The following is a 23,406-nucleotide window of genomic DNA, read 5'->3' on the forward strand; positions in this document are numbered from 1 at the left end:
AAGGCTAGAATGAACCCTATGGTAATAGAGTGAAATTGAGGGAATCAGAATAAACTCAGGGTTCTATACAAATAGATGAATGGATGGCTGATTGGTAGTTAGTTCATTTCCTGGGTCCTCTGAAAAGCAGACATCAAGACAGGATTAAATGTGCAAGGAATTTATTAAGGGAAATGTCTTTGAGAGAGAAAATGGGTAGGGAGCCAGAGAAGGCTGGGAGATCTGTCAGACTGCAGTACAGCTCTGACCCTGAGTGAAGGATAGAAGGAAGGAAGGAAGGGAGGAAAGAAGGGAAGAAGGGAGGAAAGAGGGAAGAAGGAAGGAAAGAAGGAAAGGAGAGAGGAAGGGAGGGAAGGAGGAAGGAAAGACAGGAGGGAGGGAGGGAGGGAGGGATAAAGGGAGGAAGGGAGGAAGGGGGGAATGCTTAGACAGCCATGCAGTTCTAAGAAAACTTTTCCAGGCCATCAGGTAGCCTTCCAGCTGAAGTCTCCATAAGAAGAGCAACAAGTCTCCTAGGAAGGGGCCTACCTTAGTATCCTTGCTGTGCTCAGTCACTGGCTAGGGAAGCATGGCCTTGGCACAAACATAAGGATGAATTTCCAAGCACAACAGCAGAGGCCTACAGTCAGTTATGGTCCCTGGAGTCAGAGACCTGAGAGCTCATAGCTGCCATAGTCCACCTATTGTGCCATGCAGACCTACTTCTCTGTACTGTACAGGGAGCACCTCCTCCATGCTGCCCATGGGCCTCTCTTTCTGAGGGGAAACTTGCTTCCTGAGGGAGGTGTGTTGGAAGAGCTACAGCATCTATTGCTGCATTTGATCTGAAGGCTTCATTTAGTACTCATCCTCTCCTTCCTCCACTATGCATTCTTTTTTTTTTTTTTTTTTTTTTTGCGGTAAGCGGGCCTCTCACTGTTGTGGCCTCTCCCGTTGCGGAGCACAGGCTCTGGACGCACAGGCCCAGCGGCCATGGCTTACGGGCCCAGCTGCTCCGTGGCATGTGGGATATTCGGGACCGGGGCACGAACCCGTGTCCCCTGCATCGGCAGGCGGACTCTCAACCACTGCGCCACCAGGGAAGCCCATGTGCATTCTTTTTTAAAAAAAAAAAAAAATCTTTATTGTAGTATAATTGCTTCACAATACTATATTAGTTTCTGTTGTACACCAAAGTGAATCAGCCATATGCATACATATGTCCCCATATCCCCTCCCTCTTGAGCCTCCCTCGCATCCTCCCTATCCCCCCTCTGTAGGTCATTGCAAAGCACCGGACTTATCTCCCTGTGCTATACCGCTGCTTCCCACTAGCTATTTTACATTCAGTAGTGTATATATGTCGATGCTAGTCTCACTTTGCCCCAGCTTCCCCCTCTCCTAACCATGTCCTCAAGTCCATTCTCTTCGTCTACGTCTTTATTCCTGCCCTGCCACTAGGTTCATCAGTACCATTTTTTTTTTTAGATCCCATGTATATGTGTTAGCATACAGTATTTGTTTTTCTCTTTCTGACTTACTTCACTCTGTATGACCGTCTCTAGGTCCATCCACCTCACTACAAATAACTCAATTTTGTTTCTTTTTATGGCTGAGTAATATTCCATTGTATATATGCCACATCTTTATCCATTCATCTGTCGATGGACATTTAGGTTGGTTCCATGTCCTGGCTACTGTAAATAGTGCTGCAATGACATTGTGGTACATGTCTCATTTTGAATTGTGGTTTTCTCAGGGTATATGCCCAGTAGTGGGATTGCTGGGTCATATGGTAGTTCTACTTCTAGTTTTTTAAGGAACCTCCATACTGTTCTCCATAGTGGCTGTTATCAGTTTACATTCCCACCACCAGTGCAGGAGGGTTCCTTTTTCACCACACCCTTTCCAGCATTTATTGTTTCTAGATTTTTTGATGATGGCCATTCTGACCAGTGTGAGGTGATACCTCATTGTAGTTTTGATTTGCATTTCTCTAATAATTAGTGATGCTGAGCATCTTTTCATATGCCTCTTGGCCATCTGTATGTCTTCTTTGGTGAAATGTCTATTTAGGTCTTCTGCCTATTTTTTAATTGAATTGTTTGTTTTTTTGATATTGAGCTCCATGAGCTGTTTGTATATTTTGGAGATTAATCCTTTGTCTGTTGTTTCGTTTGCAAATATTTTCTCCCATTCTGAGGGTTGTCTTTTCGTCTTGCTTATGGTTTCCACTATGTATTCTAAATTCCCCTCACCCTCAGCTACTACCCCAGCAGATCTGCGTGGCTTACCTGATAGTGCAACTCAAACTTTTATGTCTGAGGGGTCTGAACCTATTGATAATCATACCCTTCTCAGTCCAGGTTTGCTACATGTAACCATTCATAGTTATAATGGATCAAAAGAATTCCAGGAGGTGCTCAAGTGGATAGAAGAGGCCTGATGTACTCAACTTGCCACAAAGTGGCTGACTGCTCTCTTGGAGGAATAATTTCATAAAAGCAAGCTGTTCAAGACAGAGTGAACTTCACTAAAGCACTCACCAATTTCATAGCTTCTTTTCAAACTCAGGTAGTATAAATCGAGGTGGTATGGTCTAAATGATCACTCCCCCCTCCAAAAATTCATATGTTAAAAACCTAACCCCCGAAGATGATAATATATTAAGAGGTGGGAACTCTGGGAGTTGCTTAGAATGGGATAAGTGTGGAGTCTCTTATAAAAGTCTCTTATAAGTGTGGAGTCTCTTTTATAAGAGATCCCTGGCCCCTTCCACCATGTGAGGACACAGGGAGAAGGTGCCTGCTAATGAACCAGAAAGAGGGCCATCGCCAGAAAGTGACCATGCTGGCACCTTGATCTTGGACTTTCCAGCCTCTAGAGCTGTGAGCAATAAATTTCTGTTGTTTGTAAGCTACCCAGTCTGTGGTATTTTGTTATAACAGCCAAATGCACAGGCAAATAAAATTAACTTTTAAGTTTTGCCTATCATTATGCTCTTTAATATTCTGGAACAAACTGACACTCTACTGAAGTTTAGGACAGTGGTTCTCTCTTGGATCCATGAGATCACAGCTATTTCATAATAATACTAAGATGTTATTTATGTTAACATCAACGGAGTCATCATTGCTAACTTTAAATAAATCAATAAAAAGGTCTTTAAATTTTCTTTGGTTCCACTTCCAATGTAAGTGTTAAGAAATCTGGAGATGAGAAAACCAGAGGATTTCTGCTTTAGGACAAAAGCTTTTTTTTTTTCCCTTGGGAAAAAAAAAAGACATACGTAGTTTTATTTCTCTATGACTATTGCTCCTGGAATAGCCTCAGCCATTTATGTTGGACTACCTTTAACCAAAGCAACTAGCTTCTGTTGCACAGAGAAGACTGGCGGATGGATAAATGAGAATCGCGTGCTGTACAGGAGCACTTTAGCAGACTAGCGAAGCTCATGAACACATACACTACACCTTTCTACAGCCACATACATCTCTTTCAGCTTCTTAAAGTGGCAAAGAGAACATGTTTATTACCATGACCCAAGTTATAGCCTCTCTATAACACATAAAAGTAAGAAGCAGGGCTTCCCTGGTGGCGCAGTGGTTGAGAGTCCGCCTGCCGATGCAGGGGACACGGGTTCGTGCCCCGGTCCGGGAAGATCCCCCATGCCGCGGAGCGGCTGGGCCCGTGAGCCATGGCCGCTGAGCCTGCGCGATCGGAGCCTGTGCTCCGCAGCGGGAGAGGCCACAACAGTGAGAGGCCCGCGTACTGCAAAAAAAAAAAAAAAAAAAAGTAAGAAGCAAAACTATGTATACTTAAAACTATGCTTAGTAATAATCAACAATACAGTATTCTACATTACTTAGAAGTTATCTAGGTATTCAATGATTATCTAGTAATTAACCTAATATCTGTCCAATGTTGGGGTTTTTTTTGTTTTTTGTTTTTGTTTTTGGCCGAGCCACTCAGCTTGTGGGCTCTTAGTTCCCTGACCAGGGATTGAACCCATGCCATCCTGCAGTGGAAGTACAGAGTCCTAACCACTGGACTGTCAGGGAATTCCCAGTCCAATGTTTTAAGTTAAAGAACTTGAAAATTAACTTCAGGTTACTACAAAACATACATACTACAAAATATAATTATTATTGAAATAAAAATGTTGTCAGTATAGTGATTCAATTTAGTTGAGCACAAATTTACATTTCATAATCTTAAATATTGTTAATGCCCTTCAGCCAAAGACCACCAGGAACACTCCTGTAGTTGAACAAGTTTGGTTTTGTAGCAGGAGAGAACATACACCATAGGGAACTGTGGGGTGGCTCAGTAATAGGATGTTAGAAAGGACTTATACAACTAGAGATTTGGTTGGGTGATTTTGGAGAAGGTACAGGAAGAGAGGGTTTACTCTAGGTGAAAGCGGGGACAATCTATGATTATCTCGATACATCTTGTTCATAGGGAAGGCACACTAATGCAAGCATAGAGCTATAATTGGTAAAGCAGTATGAGTCACATACTAGCTGGTCTAGAGAGATATTTGGTATTTTATGGCTTGGACAATGTTCTTGTTTTGTCTATGTTCAGACATGATTATTGGAGTGAGCTCCTTTTTGTATTAATCTGTCATGGTCACAGAGTGGCCTTGTCTGATGTTGATGTTCTGTGAAATAGTTCATGTCCAACAGGAGAACATTAAGACCTAGCTGTGAGTGACAAGCCAGCTCATAGCAACACCAAGGCCCAGCAGAAGATAGCACCAGGCCAGCTCCTGGATGTCAGGGTCTGCTTTTTTTCTTTATTAACATTAGGTAGAAGTAATGTTAGCTTATTTGGTCAGTAAACCTCCATACGTTTAGGAAAAACAAATACAAATAGAACAAAATGTAGATTTGTATACTTAACACTGATAAATCAGAGAAGAGATAGCTATTTCTCAAAACCAAAATTGTTAAATGAGTCTTGAAGGGGTTCAGAACATGCCACCTCAAAATATGCTGATTTGGCCTACTGATTATTTTGAGCTAAAGGCACTTGTAAAACAACAGATGCAAGAAGGGCACTCTGACCTCCCCTTTCTTCTTGAAAGCAAGAGGTAAAACTCCCATGTGAAAGATGCCCTCTTTGCCCCTGGAAGAAAAGGACGTTCTTATCACCAGAGACAGGGAATGGAGGCCACAAAGAATCTGTACCTTGTTAGAAGAACCCTATTTTCCTTGAGCCTCCCCATATATTCTGTTAGAATTTTTTTAGTTTAGCACATTTAAAGTATTAGATGCTTGGTCTCCTTATTTTAAGAGAATTTTAGGAATATTTGATTTACGTGTGTGCTTAGTTATCTCTATAAGCCAATCAGAGCAGAGCTCCTTTAATTTAGAAGTCCTTATAATCTTATTTATTTATTTTTAAAATTGTTATTTATTTATTTATGGCTGCATTGGGTCTTCGTTGCTGCATGCGGGCTTTCTCTAGTTGTGGCGAACAGGGACTACTCTTCATTGCAGTGCATGGGCTTCTCATTGTGGTGGCTTCTCTTGTTGCAGAGCATGGGCTTTAGGTATGTGGGCTTCAGTAGTTGTGGCACACGGACTCTAGAGCGCAGGCTCAGTAGTTGTGGCACAAGGGCTTAGTTGCTCCGTGGCATGTGGAATCTTCCTGGACCAAGGATCAAACCTGTGTCCCCTACATTGGCAGGCGGATTCTTAACCACTGCACCACTAGAAAAGTCCATATAATCTAATTTATTAATATCATCTAGAGGTAGGTAGACATTCTGCAACTGAGTCCCCCTAAAGCCGAGTTCCCTTACCCAATTTTCGATTTTCTTTCCATCCCAAACTTTATTTCCTTTCTTTCTTCTCTGACCTCAATCCTGTGCTAACTAAACACTAATCAACCAGAGTCAGATAAGTAAAACTGATGTTGTTGATAACATCATTAATGTACTAAAATTGTTGTTGTAGATATTATTATTAACTTAAACAAACTCAGGTGGTTTCTCCAGGGCAAGATGAGCTAATAGGCCTCTGAGCCATGGACCGCTTGGCCAGAGAATCACAAACCAGAGACATCCTGATTCCCAAAACTACAATTAAGAAATGTCACAAGAAGATGATTAACCCCAGCCTCTTTGTTCTCCCCCTTGAAAAAACTCGTAACTCAAAGACCAAGTTGGAGTGGAGACTAGTCTCCCACTCCCTTGCTTGGTGCCCTGCAATAAATCCTTACTTTGCTGCAAATTCCCACTGCTAGAGCTTGGCTTTCTGTACTGCTGGCCCATGAGCCCTTTGCTTAGTTACAGTTTCACACTCATACACAGAGAGGTAAAGGCCTTTCTAAATTACACAGAGATATAGATTTATAGCTTTAAATCTACAATTTCAGCTGCAAGTCAAGAGTAAAACCAGAAACACAAAAACTTACTAGTTTGGATATCAAAGAGCCGTTTCCCATCCAGGTAAAAGTCTGTTCTCCTTCCTGGTTTGCACGGTCTTAAGATGGACAAGTAGAGAAACAAATATGACTAACAAAATTTGGGGAATAACTTACCAGCCATAAGCAATCCTGAAACAAACAAACAAAAAAAGCACAGAATTAGTAGTGACGACAAGAAACTAGAGAAACATATATTACCTAACGCAGATTTGGCTGTTTGCCACTCAAAAGCCAATACTCGAGAGACCAGTGTTGACTGGAAAGCGAAGATTGCTTTATTCAGGAGGCCAGCAACATGGGGAGAAATAGGACTTGTATCCAAGAACCAACTCCCAAGATTCTGCTTGACCATGAAAATTTCTTAAGAGGGAGAAAAGGGAAGTTAATCACAGTTAATCATTTGGGGAGGGGGTCAGAGTCTTTTATCTTCCACTGTGTGCAGATTTTCTTCTGACTGGTTGGTGGTGAGGTAACAGGGTGATGCTCCAGGAATCATACCCAGCCTGAAGTTAGCATCCTCCACCTGGGTGGGGGCCTTAGTTCCTACAGAAGAACTCAGAGATACTGTTATGTATGTTCCTTGAGGAAGAACCAGGACCCTGCTTTATTATTGCACTATGGTTTCCTGACTGCTTCTCCTTTGTGTCTGCATTCCCTCTCTTCCCTGATAAGCAACTGTTTGAATCTACCCGTTGGTACTCAGGGAAGGTCTAGGAGGCTGAAGCTTCTTTCCTACAAACAAGAAATGGGGGACACAGAAAGGATTTGTATCCAAAAGGATTTCTACTGAGGAGGGCCCCACAGGGTCCTGCTCAGTTTCACATAGTGTCAGCAAAGTTCTATTGCCACTTAGCATTCACCTATAGGAGCCAAAAAATAAGTGGCTGGGTTTAAGACACCCATGAGGTTCCTTCTCCAGCAATGTAATATACCTGGCCCTTTTGAAACCGTGCACCTCAGATTGGGACTTGAACCCACATGCCAGGACTTGAACCCAGCCTAAACCCACAGTCTTCCAACTGAGATCACACATCTGGTTTCAGGACTTAATGAAACTCAGGTTCTTTTTTTTTTTTTTTTTTTTTTTTTTTGCGGTACGCGGGCCTCTCACTGTTGTGGCCTCTCCCGTTGCGGAGCACAGGCTCCGGACACGCAGCCTCAGTGGCCATGGCTCACGGGCCCAGCCACGGGGCATGTGGGATCTTCCCAGACCGGGGCACGAACCCATGTCTCCTGCATCGGCAGGCGGACTCTCAACCACTGCGCCACCAGGGAAGCCTGAAACTCAGGTTCTTGATGTCTCATCACAGAAAGAATTCAGTGAGTGACAAAATGATACATAAGAAGTGGATTTATTTAGAGAGAAACACACTCCACAGACAGTGTGGGCCGCTCAGAAGGCGAGAGCAGCCTTGGGAGAAACACACTCCACAGACAGAGTGTGGGCCATCTCAGAAGGTGAGAAAGGCACCAGTGTATGGGGTTGTCAGTTTTTATAGAGGTGGGTAATTTCATAGACTAATGAGTGGGAGGAGTATTCCAGCTATTTCAGGAAGAGGTGGGGATTTCCAGGAATTGTGCCACTGCCCACTTTTTGACCTCTATGGTCGTCCTTGGAACTGTTACAGCACCTGTGGGTGTGTCATTTAGCTTGCTGATGTGTTACAATGAACATATACTGAGGCTAAAGGTCTAGTGGAAGGCCATCTTGGACCTGTTTGGTTCTAATCACTTTATGTCGTGTCCTTGGGTTATGTCATTCTTTTAAAGATTGTGCCCTGCCCCCTTCCCTCCTGTTTCAACACATGTGGGTTCAAGTCCCAATCAGAGTTGCATGGTTTCACGCTCTCACCGCTTGTTTGTAGTCCTTTCTTAAAGATAAAGCAAAGCATGGACTTGGGAGAAGACTACCTGGGCTTTACCACTTACTAGCTGTGTGACCTTGGGCAAGTTACTCATCTTCTCTGTGCTCCAGTTTCCTCATTTGTAAAATGAGGATTTCAATAGTGTTATTTCATAGAGTTGTTACAAGGATTAAATGACCTAATATTTATTTGGAAAGTACTTATAACAGTGCCTAGCACATATTCAGTGTTATATAAATATTACATAAAGATATGTGAATAATTTGCTATCTCATTTATCTATTTTCAAGTAATATGTTCAGGTACTCTAATACTATGTACATGATAATGTTAAAACTTTCTCAGAGGAAAAGGAGTGGGGAGGGACAAGGTATATCTACAAAAAAACGGATGTGGTTTATTTTTTTTTCACCATCATCCCTTCTATATTCCCTGTTTGTGAGGAAATTTTTTCAGACACTTGACATCCCTACTCGTGTATTTGTGCAGAAAACAGACTCTTGTTCGGTTCCATTGCAAGATCTCCTTCCGTAGCATGCTTTGTCCTCCTGAAAGAACCCTTCCTTTCAGTTCCTCTCCCTAATGCTGCAGATCTGCTCCTTTGCCCCAGTCCTGCCCCCACGGCCCTGAACTAGTGGGAGAATCTCCTAGATGCAGAATGCCTGCCTTGCTAACCACACAGATGGACCAGACATGGCCTCTGCCTTCAGGTCACTCACAGACCAAGAGGATCAGTACTGTGTAATCTTGAAACTAGCCATTTTGGCTGTATATGAGAACCTGACCTGCTTTCATGTGGTTCTCTAGCATAATTTACATCCACACGTCCGACCGTAATCAGTCAGTTATGTCTTATATTAAGCCACCCAGAAAAATAACCACTTCCTTAGAGGAAATTATGTTAGACCAACGTCTTCTGTGTTTTTCTTTTTCCCTGGTGCATTTTTATTTTAATAGCAGGGAAGTTCATCTCTGAAAAAGATTTTAAGTTGCTTGCCATTATAGAAAGTATCCTGAGCTAGAAGTCAGGCATTTTGGAGTTTAATCCTAGCTCTTCCCTTTTAGCACTGGGGGGTGAGTTGCTTCACCTCTCTGGGTCCCCGCTTACTAAAACATTCAATGGTAAAGAAAACAGCGAATGCTTTTTGATGCTCTCACAATCAAAAGCAAGCTTCTGCTGAATCAGTGGAGCACTGGGACTGGATACCAACTAGTCTAATCTCTCATTTTACAGAGGATAAAATGAGACTAATACTGACAAAGTGGCTTACCAAGTTCAGAAATCTAATTGAGATCAAAGTCAAGGCTGTGTGATGAAGAATTGTGCTCTGTTATTTGCTAGACCCCAAGCCATAGTGTGCCTACTGGTTATTATGTAGCAGCAAACAATATTATGCTTAGCTTAAAACACAGTTTTCTTCCTTTATTTAGACAGTTCCCTTTGAAGGAAATAAAGTTCTTGCATTTGTTGTGATGTACTTTGAAGGATTACAACCTTTTATCGTATGTTTTTGGTTATAATAATTAAAACTTTGCATAGCTTTAAAACATTATTCGTAGGATACAAAAAAATTAAGTAAAAGTTTCTGAAAGATGAAAAATGTCTAATTTTGTAATTCAGCAAGACACAGCATGCAGAAAAAAAGGGGATATTAAAGTGCCTTTATTTGGACAGAAGAATTATAACAGGATTTCCCTTGTGAGAGAAAAAAACAAAGGGACAAGTTTTAAAGACTTGAAGGTTTTTTGACAGTTAATGCAGTGGTAATTAATTTTCCTCTGACATCTTGCACTTTATTCCTGTGTAACACCATTCATCTAAAGATTATAGATGAGTTTTGGACTTCCCTGGTGGCGCAGTGGTTAGGAATCCTCCTGCCAATGCAGGGGACACAGGTTCGAGCCCTGGTCCAGGAAGATCCCACGTGCCGCAGAGCAACAGCGCTCGTGCACCACAACTACTGAGCCTGCGCTCTAGAGCCCATAAGCCACAACTACTGAGCCCACGTGCCACAACTACTGAAGCCCATGCACCTAGAGCCCATGCTTTGCAACGAGAAGCCACCACAATGAGAAGCCCGTGCACCTCAACGAAGAGTAGCCCGAGCTCGCCGCAATTAAAGAAAGCCTGAGTGCAGCAACAAAGACCCAACACAGCCAATAAATAAATAAATATTTAAAAAAATAAAAATAAAGATTATAGATGAGTTTTAATCTTGTCTATACTTAAGTTTTATATAACCCATTTATATATATATTTTTTATTGAAGTATAGCTGATTTGCAATGTTGTGCTAATTTCTGCTGTTCAGCAAAGTGACTCAGTTATGCACATATACACATTCTTTTTTTATATTCTTTTCCATTATGGTTTATCTATGACCCATTTATTTTAATTTATTTCTCTCAGTTTTCAGATGAGCAAATCAAAATTTTCAAAAATAAGATACTCTCAAAAGCCCTGCAATGCCTGTTTCTTATTTTAACAACTCAAGTCTGGATATGGCTTGATTCAAATTTAGCTTTGCCTGTTACAGGGATTCCATCATGCAAGCCGCAAGTTCAGGGTTTGCCAGATAAGCTGAGATCTCCTAGCCTCAAAACAATCATCTACCATCATCTCTTCACCCCGCTCTTGGGTGCTCTTCCCATTCACCCAGCTAATTTTGCTTCAGCTTCCCCTGGTTTGCCTTTGGGCTTCCTGTAGGACCCGTGTCCAATCAGTCTTTTCTCTCTCTCAGCTTCAGTCCACCTCAGGCAGGATACAGCTAAGCAGCCTTAGCCAGTGCCCTTGCTGGACCTGCCCTGGATTAGAGAGAGGAAGATTTAGACACCCATTATTGCCCCATGCTGACCCCTAAGTATGAACGAACAAAACAAAGGAAGCAAGTCAAAGACTTGCTCTAGTCCTCGGATGTAGAGTGCTTGGGCAGCAAGCGTTAGGTTCTTAGTTGGACACTTATGACCCCAGGAAGAAAGAGAGGACGATAAATACTATTGATGAATCCTCGTGGAAAGTAGAGGGGTAACTGAAAGTGGGGGTGCATGCATTGTCTGCAGCTCTGTTATTCAAAGTGCGACCTAGGGACCAGCAGACTCAGCATCACCTGGGAGCATCTCAGGCCCCACCCCAGATCTACCAAATCTGAATATGCATTTTAGTAAGACCTGTAGGTGATTTGTGTGCACACTGTCTAAGGTGAGTCTGGCTTGATCTGTCCTTTCCTGTGAAAGGCCTCAGAGTGTCCAGGGCCTGAGAGACAGACTTGGGCACCCCAAAATTCACAGGAGCCAAATGCTAACCTAGTCATCCACAGAGACTCACTGCCCCAGGGTTTACATACTTGAAGGCTGAATGCCTGCTCATTTCCTTCCCTATCGGCAAACTTAACCCAGGAGGCTAGATCCTCATCAGATTACCAGGAGAACGTGGGATATTTACTCTCCCCTTCTAAATAATTCAGTGTTTCTCCAAATACATTATTGCCAGCCTAAGCACACTTCAGTCTCCTTCTTCCACTTCTGAAAAGCAGTTTTACTTGCCTCATTTTCTCAAGCTTGGGGGACATCTCCTAGTAACTCTCAAACAATTTTTTTTTTTTTGCGGTACGCGGGCCTCTCACTGTTGTGGCCTCTCCCGTTGCAGAGCACAGGCTCCGGACGCGCAGGCTCAGCGGCCATGGCTCACGGGCCCAGCCGCTCCGCGGCATGTGGGATTTTCCCGGACCGGAGCACAAACCCGTGTCCCCTGCATCGGCAGGCGGACTCTCAACCACTGCGCCACCAGGGAAGCCCCCAAACAATTTTGATAATCATAAGTCAGTCACACAACCTCATCTAATCCTCATAACAACTATGCAATAGGTACTAGTATCCCCATTTTACAAATGCAGAAACTGAGGCTCAGAGATGTTAAGTAACATGTTCAAAGTCATACATCTAATAGTAGGGGATCAGAATGCTCGCTGGCCCCAAAGCCAGTGGTTTTAGTACCTGGAACATACACAACCACCTCTTTGGCCTTTTCCTCAGACAAGCTCCAAAGATGCTTTGCAAGCTGTTATTTACAGACATACGACTTGTCTTCCTGCTCGTTCGTGTGGTTCATATGTCATGTGTCAACCTCATTATTATGATTACTATCATTTTCATCATCATCAATCAACATTTGTTGAAAGCTGTCATGGTGCTGGGCACTATAATTTTAATTCCCTGCATGCAGTTTCTGCCTGTATACTCTTCCTTTTAAATAATCACATTGCTAGGAATATTTTCTTTTGAAAGTGTGACAAACTACCAGCAGGTGCTTGTAGTTTCCAGCAGGCATTTGTTTTAGTGCTGAAAGCTGGAGAAAAAATTTGCTCAGTTATTCACTCTGTACAAAATCTGAACAATTGATGTCTGCTTTCACACTTCATGCTTGATGGCTTCAAAGATCAAGATAAATTCTTTCAACCAGAGGAAAAATAAATCCATAAGAGCTTAATCTGTGGTCTATCACTGCTCAATGTTGAACACCTATGCTTTTATTCTATTCTGATTTCTTTTTATTTTTTTAAAATTTTTATTGGAGTTGATATACAATGTTGTGTTGGTTTCAGGTATACAGCAAAGTGAATTAGTTATACATGTACATATATCCACTCTTTTTTAGATTCTTTTCCCATGTAGGCCATTACAAAGTATTAAGTAGAGTTCCCTGTGCTATATGATTTCTTCTTAAATTTTATTTTATTTTTTTCCCAAGACATTTTATTTTATTCTCTATTTTTTTATTGAAGTATAGTTGATTTACAATGTTGTGCTAATTTCTGCTGTACAGCAAAGTGACTCAGTTACACACATATATACATTCATTTTTTATATTCTTTTCCATCATGGTTTATCCCAAGGAGATTGAATACAGTTCTGTGTGCCAGACAGTAGGACCTTGTTGTTTATCCATTCTAAATGTAATAGTTTGCATCTACTAACCCCAAACTCCCAGTCCATCCTTCTCCCTCCTCCACTCCCCCGTGGCAACCACAAGTCTATTCTCTTTTTAAATTTTAAAATGCTAAGATTTACTATTGAAGCTTAGAGTTTTAATGTCTAACCTTCAGACTGTGAATATTTATATCAGTCAGTAAATGGCAATGTAAAGGAAGTCAGGTTTATATTTGAATTTTGGTTAATACACTTACCAGCTTGGTCCCTTTGGGAATGTTACTTCACCTTGCTGAGCCTCAGTTAATCAACCTATTGAAAGAGGTTAATAAATTATTTTTCTTTTTTTCTTTTTTTTGGCCGCACCACACCACTGCAGGATTTTAGTTCCCCAACCGGGGATTGAACCTGGACCCTCAGCAGTGAAAGTGGGGAGTCCTACCCATTGGACCACCAGGGAATTCCCGAAAGAGGTTAATAAACTCTTAAAAGATTTCTTATCTTTTAGAGATATATACTGAATGAAATGATGTGATGGATGGGATTTGCTTCAAAATAATCCAAATGTAGGGGGAAAGTTGGGTGGGTGTATAGTTGAAACAAAACTAGCTAATATGTTAATTGTTGACACAGGGTGATGGGTACCTAGGGATTCATTATAGTATTCTCTCTACTTTTGTATATGTTTGAAAATTTTCAATTAAAAGAATGAAAAAAAATCCTCATAGGTCTTTGTGAATATTAGAAAATATATGTGAAAAATATATATATGTGAAAGTGCTTTAGTCTGGAATAATAGCAACCACTTTTCAGGCATTTACTGTGTGCTATATGCCATTCAGAACACTTTACATACATTATTTCATTTAATTATCACAACACTTGCATGAATTAGGTAATTGTTATTATCTGCATTTTAGAGATGAGGAAAAAGAGACAGAGAATTTAAGCAACTCACCCGAGGGCACGCAGCTAATAAGTACCAAAATCAGATTCAAACCTTAGTTGACCTCCAGAGCCCATGCTACATTGCCTCTCATCTGATAAGCATCTGAGTAATGGCCAATAATAGCTGCCATTTTTTGTGTTCCAAACATACTAGGAATCATCCTAAATGTCTGCTCTACTTTATCTCTGATTTGTTCAACAAAAACCCAAAGCAGCCAAAATTAATTAATTAATTAATTTTAATAATAATAAAATAAATTAACTGAGGCAAATTTGGAGCCAGGTTGACTGAATACGCTGAACTCCTTTTAAATGAGTGGCATGTTTGGTCTGCTCCCTAGCCAACACATCAGCAATGAATAGAGGGCTAGTTCATGGTTAACAACTGTCCCTCTGGGAGGGGGAGAGCGAAAAGCCCTGATTTGTAGCATTTGCAGGGATAAATACTCCTACCGTGGCCATTTTTGCAATTGCTGGATCATATGATAAGAGTACATATGATAAGAACTGGGAAGAGATGTGCAGTATTACACACTGTTATATAAGATTTCCACCCTGCAGATAGTTGATGTAAATGCCTTCAAGAACATAGGTAATGGTAAAATGTAGCAGAATAAGGAAGTGATGAGTTTTGATCATTTTTTTATCGTTGTTCTTGATGTAATTTATTTAATTGTAAGTTTATAAAAGTTAATTTTTTTTAACTATTTACTGTGAGGTCCTAAAAAGGTAACAATCTGAAAGTTGTTGCAAAGTATTTTATTTATTTATTTATTTTGGCTGTGTTGGGTCTTCGTTTCTGTGCGAGGGCTTTCTCTAGTTGTGGCAAGCGGGGGCCACCCTTCATCACGGTGCGTGGGCCTCTCACTATCGTGGCCCCTCTTGCTGTGGAGCGCAGGCTCCAGACACACAGGCTCAGTAGTTGTGGCTCACAGGCCTAGTTGCTCCACGGCATGTGGGATCCTCCCAGACCAGGGCTCGAACCCGTGTCCCCTGCATTAGCAGGCAGATTCTCAACCACTGTGCCACCAGGGAAGCCCAAAAGTTAATTTTTAATAATTGCATTGTTTAACAGTTGGCTCACAAAATTCCCAAAAATTGAACAGCTGGCTCTCTTGAGCTGTTACAAACCGTTTCCAACATAACAGTAAAGATCAAGTTTGCTCTCTATCAGTTACGTGATAGTGAAATGTAAGTGGTTATTGCCAGCAAAAATTATTGGCCTAAAAATTAGGAATTTGCAGAAGACAGTTTTATCACCAGATTTCTTTTCATTCAGAATTAGCTTCACAGGTATAAATATAAAAGTATGTGTTGGTCTGAGACTCCAGTTTGGAAGGATTTGTGAGTGGAGACATGAATGACTTTAGAAAGAGGTAATTTCTGCTAGAATCTAACAACCAAATGGCTCTAAAGTGCAACCCATCAAGAGATTTGAACAGACAGTTCATAGTACAGAGCTAGAATGGCCCTTCATCATGATAAAAAGACTCGTCTTTCAAGAGAGTAAGACAAGTCACAGACCAGGAGAAAATATTTGCAAAAGACATATGTGATATAGGACTGTTATTCACAATATACAAAGAACTCTTTAAACTCAACAATAAGAAAACAAACAACCCAGTTGAAAGATGAGCAAAAGACCTGAAAGCTCACCAAAGAAGATATACAGGTGGCAAATAAACATATGAAAAGATGCTCAACATCATATGTCATTAGGGAATTGCAAATTATAACATCAGTAAGATACTACTACACACCTATTAGAATGGCCAAAATCCAAAACACTGTTAGCACCAAGTGCTGAGAAGGATGTGGAGCAACAGTAACTCTCATTTATTGTGGTGGAAATGCAAAATGCTACAGCCACTTTTTGGAAGACAGCTTGACAGTTTCTTACAAAATTAAATGTACTCTTATCATATGATCCAGCAATTGCACTCCTTATCAAAATGAGTTGAAAACTTATGTTCATACAAAACCCTACACACAGATATTTCTAGCAGCTTTATTCATAATTGCCAAAACTTGGCAGCAACCAAGATGTCCTTCAACAGATGAATGAAGAAACTGTGGCAGATCCAGACAGTGGAATGTTATTCAGCCCTAAAAAGAAATGATCTATCAAGCCATGAAAAGACATGGAGAAATCTTTAATTCATATCACTACATGAAAAAAGCCAATCTGAACAGTATGATTCCAACTACATGACATTCTGAAAAAGGCAAAACTATGGAGAGAGTAAAAAGATCCGTGGTTGTCAGAAGTTAGTAGAGTGGAAGGGATGAATTAGCAGAGCACAGAATATCTTTAGGGCAGTGAAACTACTCTGTAGGATACTATAATGGTAGATACATGCCATTATAAATTTTTCTAAACTCATGGAATGGACAAGAGTGAACTATAAGGTAAACTGTGGAATTCAGGTGATAATGATGCATCAGTATAGGTTCATCAATTGTAACAAATGTACCACTCTGGTGGGAGATGTTGATAGGGGAAGAGGCTGTACATGTGTGGGAACAGGCAGTATAAGGGAACTCTGTATCATCTGCTCAGCTTTGCTGTGAGCCTAAAGGTGTTCTTAAAAATGTCTATTTAGGGGGCTTCCCTGGTGGCACAGTGGTTGAGAGTCCGCCTGCTGTTACAGGGGACAAGGGTTCGTGTCCCGGTCCGGGAAGATCCCACATGCCACGGAGCAGCTAGGCCCGTGAGCCATGGCCACTGAGCCTGTGTGTCCGGAGCCTGTGCTCCCAAACGGGACAGGCCACAACAGTGAGAGGCCCGCGTACCGCAAAAAAAAAAAATGTCTATTTAAAAAAATAAAGGGTGGGGGGAGACCTTCAAGATGGCGAAGGAGTAAGGCATGGAGATCACCTTCCTTCCCACAAATACATCAGAAATACATCTAAATGTGGAACAACTCCTACAGAACACCTACTGAACGCTGGCAGATGACCTCAGACTTCCCAAAAGGCAAGAAACTCCCCACGTACCTGGGTAGGGCAAAAGAAAAAAAAAGAAAAAACAGAGACAAAAGAATAGGGACGGGACCTGCACTTCTGAGACGGACGTGTGAAGGAGGAAAAGTTTCCACACACTAGGAAGCCCCTTCACTGGCAGAGACGCTGGGTGGGTGAGGGGGAACCTTCAGAGCCACGGAGGAGAGTACAGCAACAGGGGCGCAGATGGCAAAGCGGAGAGATTTCCGCACAGAGGATCGGTGCCGACCAGCACTCACCAGCCTGAGAGGCTTGTCTGCTCCCCCGCCGGGGCGGGCAGGGGCTGGGAGCTGAGGCTCAGTCTTCGGTCGGATCCCAGGGAGAGGACTGGGGTCGGCTGCGTGAACACAGCCTGAAGGGGGCTAGTGCGCCACAGCTAGCCGGGACGGAGTCCGGGAAAAAGTCTGGACCTACCGAAGAGGCAAGAGACCATTGTTTCGGGGTGCGCGAGGAGAGGGGATTCAGAACACTGCCTATATGAGCTCCAGAGACGGGCACCAGCCGCAGCTATCAGCGCCGACCCCAGAGACAGGCATGAGACGCTAAGGCTTCTGCTGCAGCCACCAAAAAGCCTGTGTGCAAGCACAGGTCACGCTCCACACTGCCCCTCCCGGGAGCCTGTGCAGCCCGCCACTGCCAGGGTCCCGTGATCCAGGGACAACTTCCCCGGTGGAACGCACGCATGGCGCGCCTCAGGCTGTTGCAACGTCACATTGGCGTCTGCCGCCGCAGGCTTACCCCGCATTTCGTACCCCTCCCTCCCCTTGGCCTGAGTGAACCAGAGCCCCCTTATCAGCCACTCCTTTAACCCCATCCTGTCTGGGCGGGAACAGACGCTCTCAGGCGACCTACACGCAGAGGCGGGTCCAAATCCAAAGCTGAACCCCAGGAGCTGTGCGAACAAAGAAGAGAAAGGGAAATTTCTCCCAGCAGCCTCAGGAGCAGCAGATTAAATATTCACAATCAACTTGATGTACGCTGCATCTGTGGAATACCTGAATAGACAACGAATCATCCCAAAATTGAGGCTGTGGACTTTGGGAGCACCTGTAGACTTGGGGTTTCTCTGTATGCGACTGACTGGTTTCTGGTTTTATGTTTATCTTAGTTTAGTATTTAGAGTTTATTATCATTGGTAGATTTGTTTATTGATTTGGTTGCTCTCTTCCTTTTTTTTTGTATATATATATATATGTATATATTTTCCTTTTTTTCTTTTTGTGAGTGTGTATGTGTATGCTTCTTTGTGTGATTTTGTCTGTATAGCTTTGCTTTTACCATTTGTCCTAGGGTTCTGTCTGTCTGGTGCTTTTTTTTAGTATAGTTTTTAGCGCTTGTTATCATTGGTGGATTTGTTTTTTGGTTTGGTTGCTCTCTTCTTTCTTTCTTTTAATTACTTTAATTTTTAATAATTTTTGCTTTTTATTTTAATAACTTTATCTCTTTTTATTTTCTTTCTTTCTTTCCTTCCTTCCTTCCTTTCTTCCTCCCTCCCTCCCTTCTTTCTTCCTTCCTTCCTTCCTTCCTTCCTTGCTTTCTTTCTTTTTTCTTTCTTTCTTTTTTCCTCCCTTTTCTTCTAAGATGTGTCGCTGACAGGGTCTTGGTGCTCCAGCCGGGTGTCAGGCCTGTGCCTGTGAGGTGGGAGAGCTGAGTTTAGGACATTGGTCTACCAGAGACCTCCTGGTTCCACATAATATCAAATGGTGAAAGCTCTCGCAGAGATCTCCATCTCAACACCAAGACCCAGCTCCACTCAATGACCAGCAAGCTAAGTGCTGGATACCATATGCCAAACAACTAGCAAGACAGGGACATAACCCCACCCATTAGCAGAGAGGCTGCCTAAAATCATAATAAGGCCACAGACACCCCAAAACACATCACCAGACGTGGACCTGCCCATCAGAAACACAAGATCCAGCCTCATCCACCAGAACACAGGCACCAGTACCCTCCGCCAGGAAGACTACACAACCCACTGAACCAACATTAGCCACTGGGGACAGACACCAAAAACAACAGGAACTACGAACCTGCAGCCTGCAAAAAGGAGACCCCCAAACACAGTAAGATAAGCAAAATGAGAAGACAGAAAAACACACAGCAGATGAAGGAGCAAGGTAAAAACCCACCAGACCTAACAAATGAAGAGGAAATAGGCAGTCTACCTGTAAAAGAATTCCGAATAATGATAGTAAAGATGATCCAAAATCTTGGAAATAGAATAGAGAAAATACAAGAAACGTTTAACAAGAACCTCTAAGAACTAAAGAGCAAGCAAACAATGATGACCAACACAATAAATGAAATTAAAAATCCTCTAGAAGGGATCAATAGCAGAATAACTGAGGCAGAAGAACAGATAAGTGACCTGGAAAATAAAATAGTGGGAATAACTACTGCAGAGCAGAATAAAGAAAAAGAATGAAAAGAACTGAGGACAGCCTCGGAGACCTCTGGGACAACATTAAATGCACCAACATTTGAATTATAGGGGTCCCAGAAGAAGAAGAGAAAAAGAAAGGGACTGAGAAAATATTTGAAGAGATTATAATTGGAAACTTCCCTAATTTGGGAAAGGAAATAGTTAATGAAGTCCAGGAAGCACAGAGAGTCCCATACAGGATAAATCCAAGGAGAAACACGCCAAGACACATATTAATCAAACTATCAAAAATTAAATACAAAGAAAAAATATTAAAAGCAGCAGGGAAAAACAACAAATAACACACAAAGGAATCCCCATAAGGTTAACAGCTGATCTTTCAGCAGAAACTCTGCAAGCCAGAAGGGAGTGGCAGGACATATGTAAAGTGATGAAGGAGAAAAACCTACCACCAAGATTACTCTACCCAGCAAGGATCTCATTCAGATTTGATGGAGAAATTCAAACCTTTACAGACAAGCAAAAGCTAAGAGAATTCAGCACCACCAAACCAGCTTTACAACAAATGCTAAAGGAACCTCTCTAGGCAGGAAACACAAGAGAAGGAAAAGACCTACAATAACAAGCCCAAAAACAATTACGAAAATGGGAATAGGAACATACATATCAATAATTACCTTAAAAGTAAAAGGATTAAATGCTCCAACCAAAAGACATAGACTGGCTGAATGAATACAAAAACAAAACCCATATATATGCTGTCTATAAGAGACCCACTTAGAACCTAGGGACACACACAGACTGAAAGTGAGGGGTTGGAAAAAGATATTCCATGCAAAAGGAAATCAAAAGAAAGCTGGAGAAGCAATTCTCATATCAGATAAAATAGACTTTAAAATAAAGACTATTACAAGAAACAAAGAAGGACACTACATAATGATCAAGGGATCGATCCAAGAAGATATAACAATTGTAAATATTTAGGTACCCAACATAGGAGCACCTCAATACATAAGGCAAATGCTAACAGCCATAAAAGGGGAAGTCGACAGTAATACAATCATAGTAGGGGACTTTAACACACCACTTTCACCAATGGACAGATCATCCAAAATGAAAATAAATAAGGAAACACAAGCTTGAAATGATACATTAAACAAGATGGACTTAATCGATATTTATAGGACATTCCATCCAAAAACATCAGAATACACTTTCTTATCAAGTGCTCATGGAACATTCTCCAGGATAGATCATATCTTGGGTCACAAATCAAGACTTGGTAAATTTAAGAAAATTGAAATTGTATCAAGTATCTCTTCTGACCACAATGCTATGAGACTAGATATCAATTACAGGAAAAGATCTGTAAAAAATACAAACACATGGAGGCTAAACAATACACTACTTAATAACTAAGAGATCACTGAAGAAATCAAAGAGGAAATCAAAAAATACCTACAGGCAAATGACAATGAAAACACGATGATCCAAAACCTATGGGATGCAGCAAAAGCAGTTCTAAGAGGGAAGTTTATAGCAATACAAGCCTACCTCAAGAAACATCTCAAATAAATAATCTAACCTTACACCTAAAGGAACTAGAGAAAGAAGGACAAAAAAACCCCCAAAGTTAGCAGAGGGGAAAGAAATCATAAAGATTAGAGCAGAAATAAATAAAATAGAAACAAAGAAAACAATAGCAAAGATCAATAAAACTAAAAGCTGGTTCTTTGAGAAGATAAGCAAAATTGATCAACCATTAGCCAGACTCATCAAGAAAAAGAGGGAGAGGACACAAATCAATAAGATTAGAAATGAAAAAGGAGAAGTTACAACAGACACCACAGAAATACAAAGCATCCTAAGAGACTACTACAAGCAACTCTATGCCAATAAAATGGACAACCTGGAAGAAATGGATAAATTCTTAGAAAGGTATAACCTTCCAAGACTGAACCAGGAAGAAACAGAAAATATGAACAGACCAATCACAAGTAATGAAATTGAAACTGTGGTTAAAAATCTTCCAACAAACAAAAGTCCAGGACCAGATGGCTTCACAGGTGAATTCTATCAAACATTTAGAGAAGAGTTAACACCCATCCTTCTCAAACTCTTCCAAAAAACTGCAGAGGAAGGAACACTCCCAAACTCAATCTACAAGGGCACCATCACCCTGACAACCAAAACCAGACAAAGATATTACAAAAAAAGAAAATTACAGACCAGTATCACTGATGAATATAGATGCAAAAATCCTCAACAAAAAACTAGCAAACAGAATCCAACAACACATTAAAAGGATCATACACCATGATCAAGTGGGGTTTATCCCAAGGATGCAAGGATTCTTCAATATACACAAATCAATCAATGTGGTAAAACATATTAACAAATTGAAGAATAAAAACCATATGATCATCTCATTAGATGCAGAAAAAGCTTTTGACAAAATTCAACACCCATTTATGATAAAAACTCTCCAGAAAGTGGGCATAGAGGGAACCTACCTCAACATAATAATGGCCATAAATGACAAACCCACGGCAAACATCATTCTCAATGGTGTAAAGCTGAAAGCATTTCCTCTAAGATCAGGAAAAGACAAGGATGTCCACTTTCACCACTATTATTCAACATAATTTTGGAAGTCCTCGCCACAGCAATCAGAGAAGAAAAAGAAATAAAAGGAATACAAATTGGAAAAGAAGACATAAAACTGTCACTGTTTGCAGATGATATGATACTATACATAGAGAATCCTAAAGATGCCACCAGAAAACTACTAGAGCTAATCAATGAATTTGGTAAAGTTGCAGGATACAAAATTAATGCATAGAAGTCTCTTTCATTCCTATACACTAATGATGAAAAATCTGAAAGAGAAATTAAGGAAACACTCCCATTTACCATTGCAACTAAAAGAATGAAGTACCTAGGAATAAACCTACCTAAGCAGACAAAAGACCTGTATGCAGAAAACTATAAGACACTGATGAAAGAAATTAAAGATTATACGAACAGATGGAGAGATATACCATGTTCTTGGATTGGAAGAATCAATATTGTGACAATGACTATACTACCCAAAGCAATCTACAGATTCAATGCAATCCCTATGAAATTACCAATAGCATGTTTTACAGAACTAGAACAAAAAATCTTAAAATTTGTATGGAGACACAAAAGACCCCGAATAGCCAAAGCGGTCTTGAGGGAAAAAGACAGAGCTGGAGGAATCAGACCTCCATGAATTCAGACTGTACTACAAAGCTACAGTAATCAGGACAATATGGTACTGACACAAAAATAGAAATGTAGATCAATGGCACAGGATAGAAAGCCCAGAGATAAACCCATGCACTTATGGCCAACTAATCTATGACAAAGGAGGCAAGGATATACAATGGAGAAAAGACAGTCTCTTCAATAAGTGGTGCTGGGAAAACTGGATAGCTACATGTAAAAGAATGAAATTAGAACATTCCCTAACACCATACACAAAAATAAACTCAAAATGGATTAAAGACCTAAATGTAAGACCAGACACTCTAAAGCTCTTAGAGGAAAACATCGGAAGAACACTCTTTGACATAAATCACAGCAAGATCTTTTTTGATCCACCTTCTAGAGTAATGGAAATAAAAACAAAAATAAACAAATGGGACCTAAGGAAATTTAGAAGCTTTTACAAAGCAAAGGAAACTACTAACAAGATGAAAAGACAACCCTCAGAATGGGAGAAAATATTTGCAAACGAATCAATGGACAAAGGATTAATCTCCAAAGTATATAAACAGCTCATGCAGCTCAATTTTAAAAAACAAACAACCGAATCCAAAAATGGGCAGAAGACCTA

At 41.0% G+C, this 23,406-nt stretch overlaps 1 long non-coding RNA gene across 2 annotated transcripts in view; it reads left to right on the forward strand.

Annotated features, from left to right (window-relative positions):
• The window catches only part of LOC115839613 (uncharacterized), a 47,210-nt gene that overhangs the window by 19,033 nt on the left and 4,771 nt on the right, over positions 1 to 23,406 (forward strand). The window contains exon 4 of one of the 2 annotated variants that reach the window (XR_004034117.3): positions 13,587 to 13,833. The exons of the other annotated variant lie outside the window; for it this stretch is intronic. This is a non-coding gene — a long non-coding RNA (uncharacterized lncRNA). Of the gene's footprint in view, positions 1 to 13,586; positions 13,834 to 23,406 lie in introns of those variants that run through there. 2 annotated transcript variants of the gene reach the window in all.

The sequence above is a fragment of the Globicephala melas genome, chromosome 8 (assembly GCF_963455315.2).
Source record: "Globicephala melas chromosome 8, mGloMel1.2, whole genome shotgun sequence".
Classification (NCBI taxonomy): Eukaryota; Metazoa; Chordata; class Mammalia; order Artiodactyla; family Delphinidae; genus Globicephala; species Globicephala melas.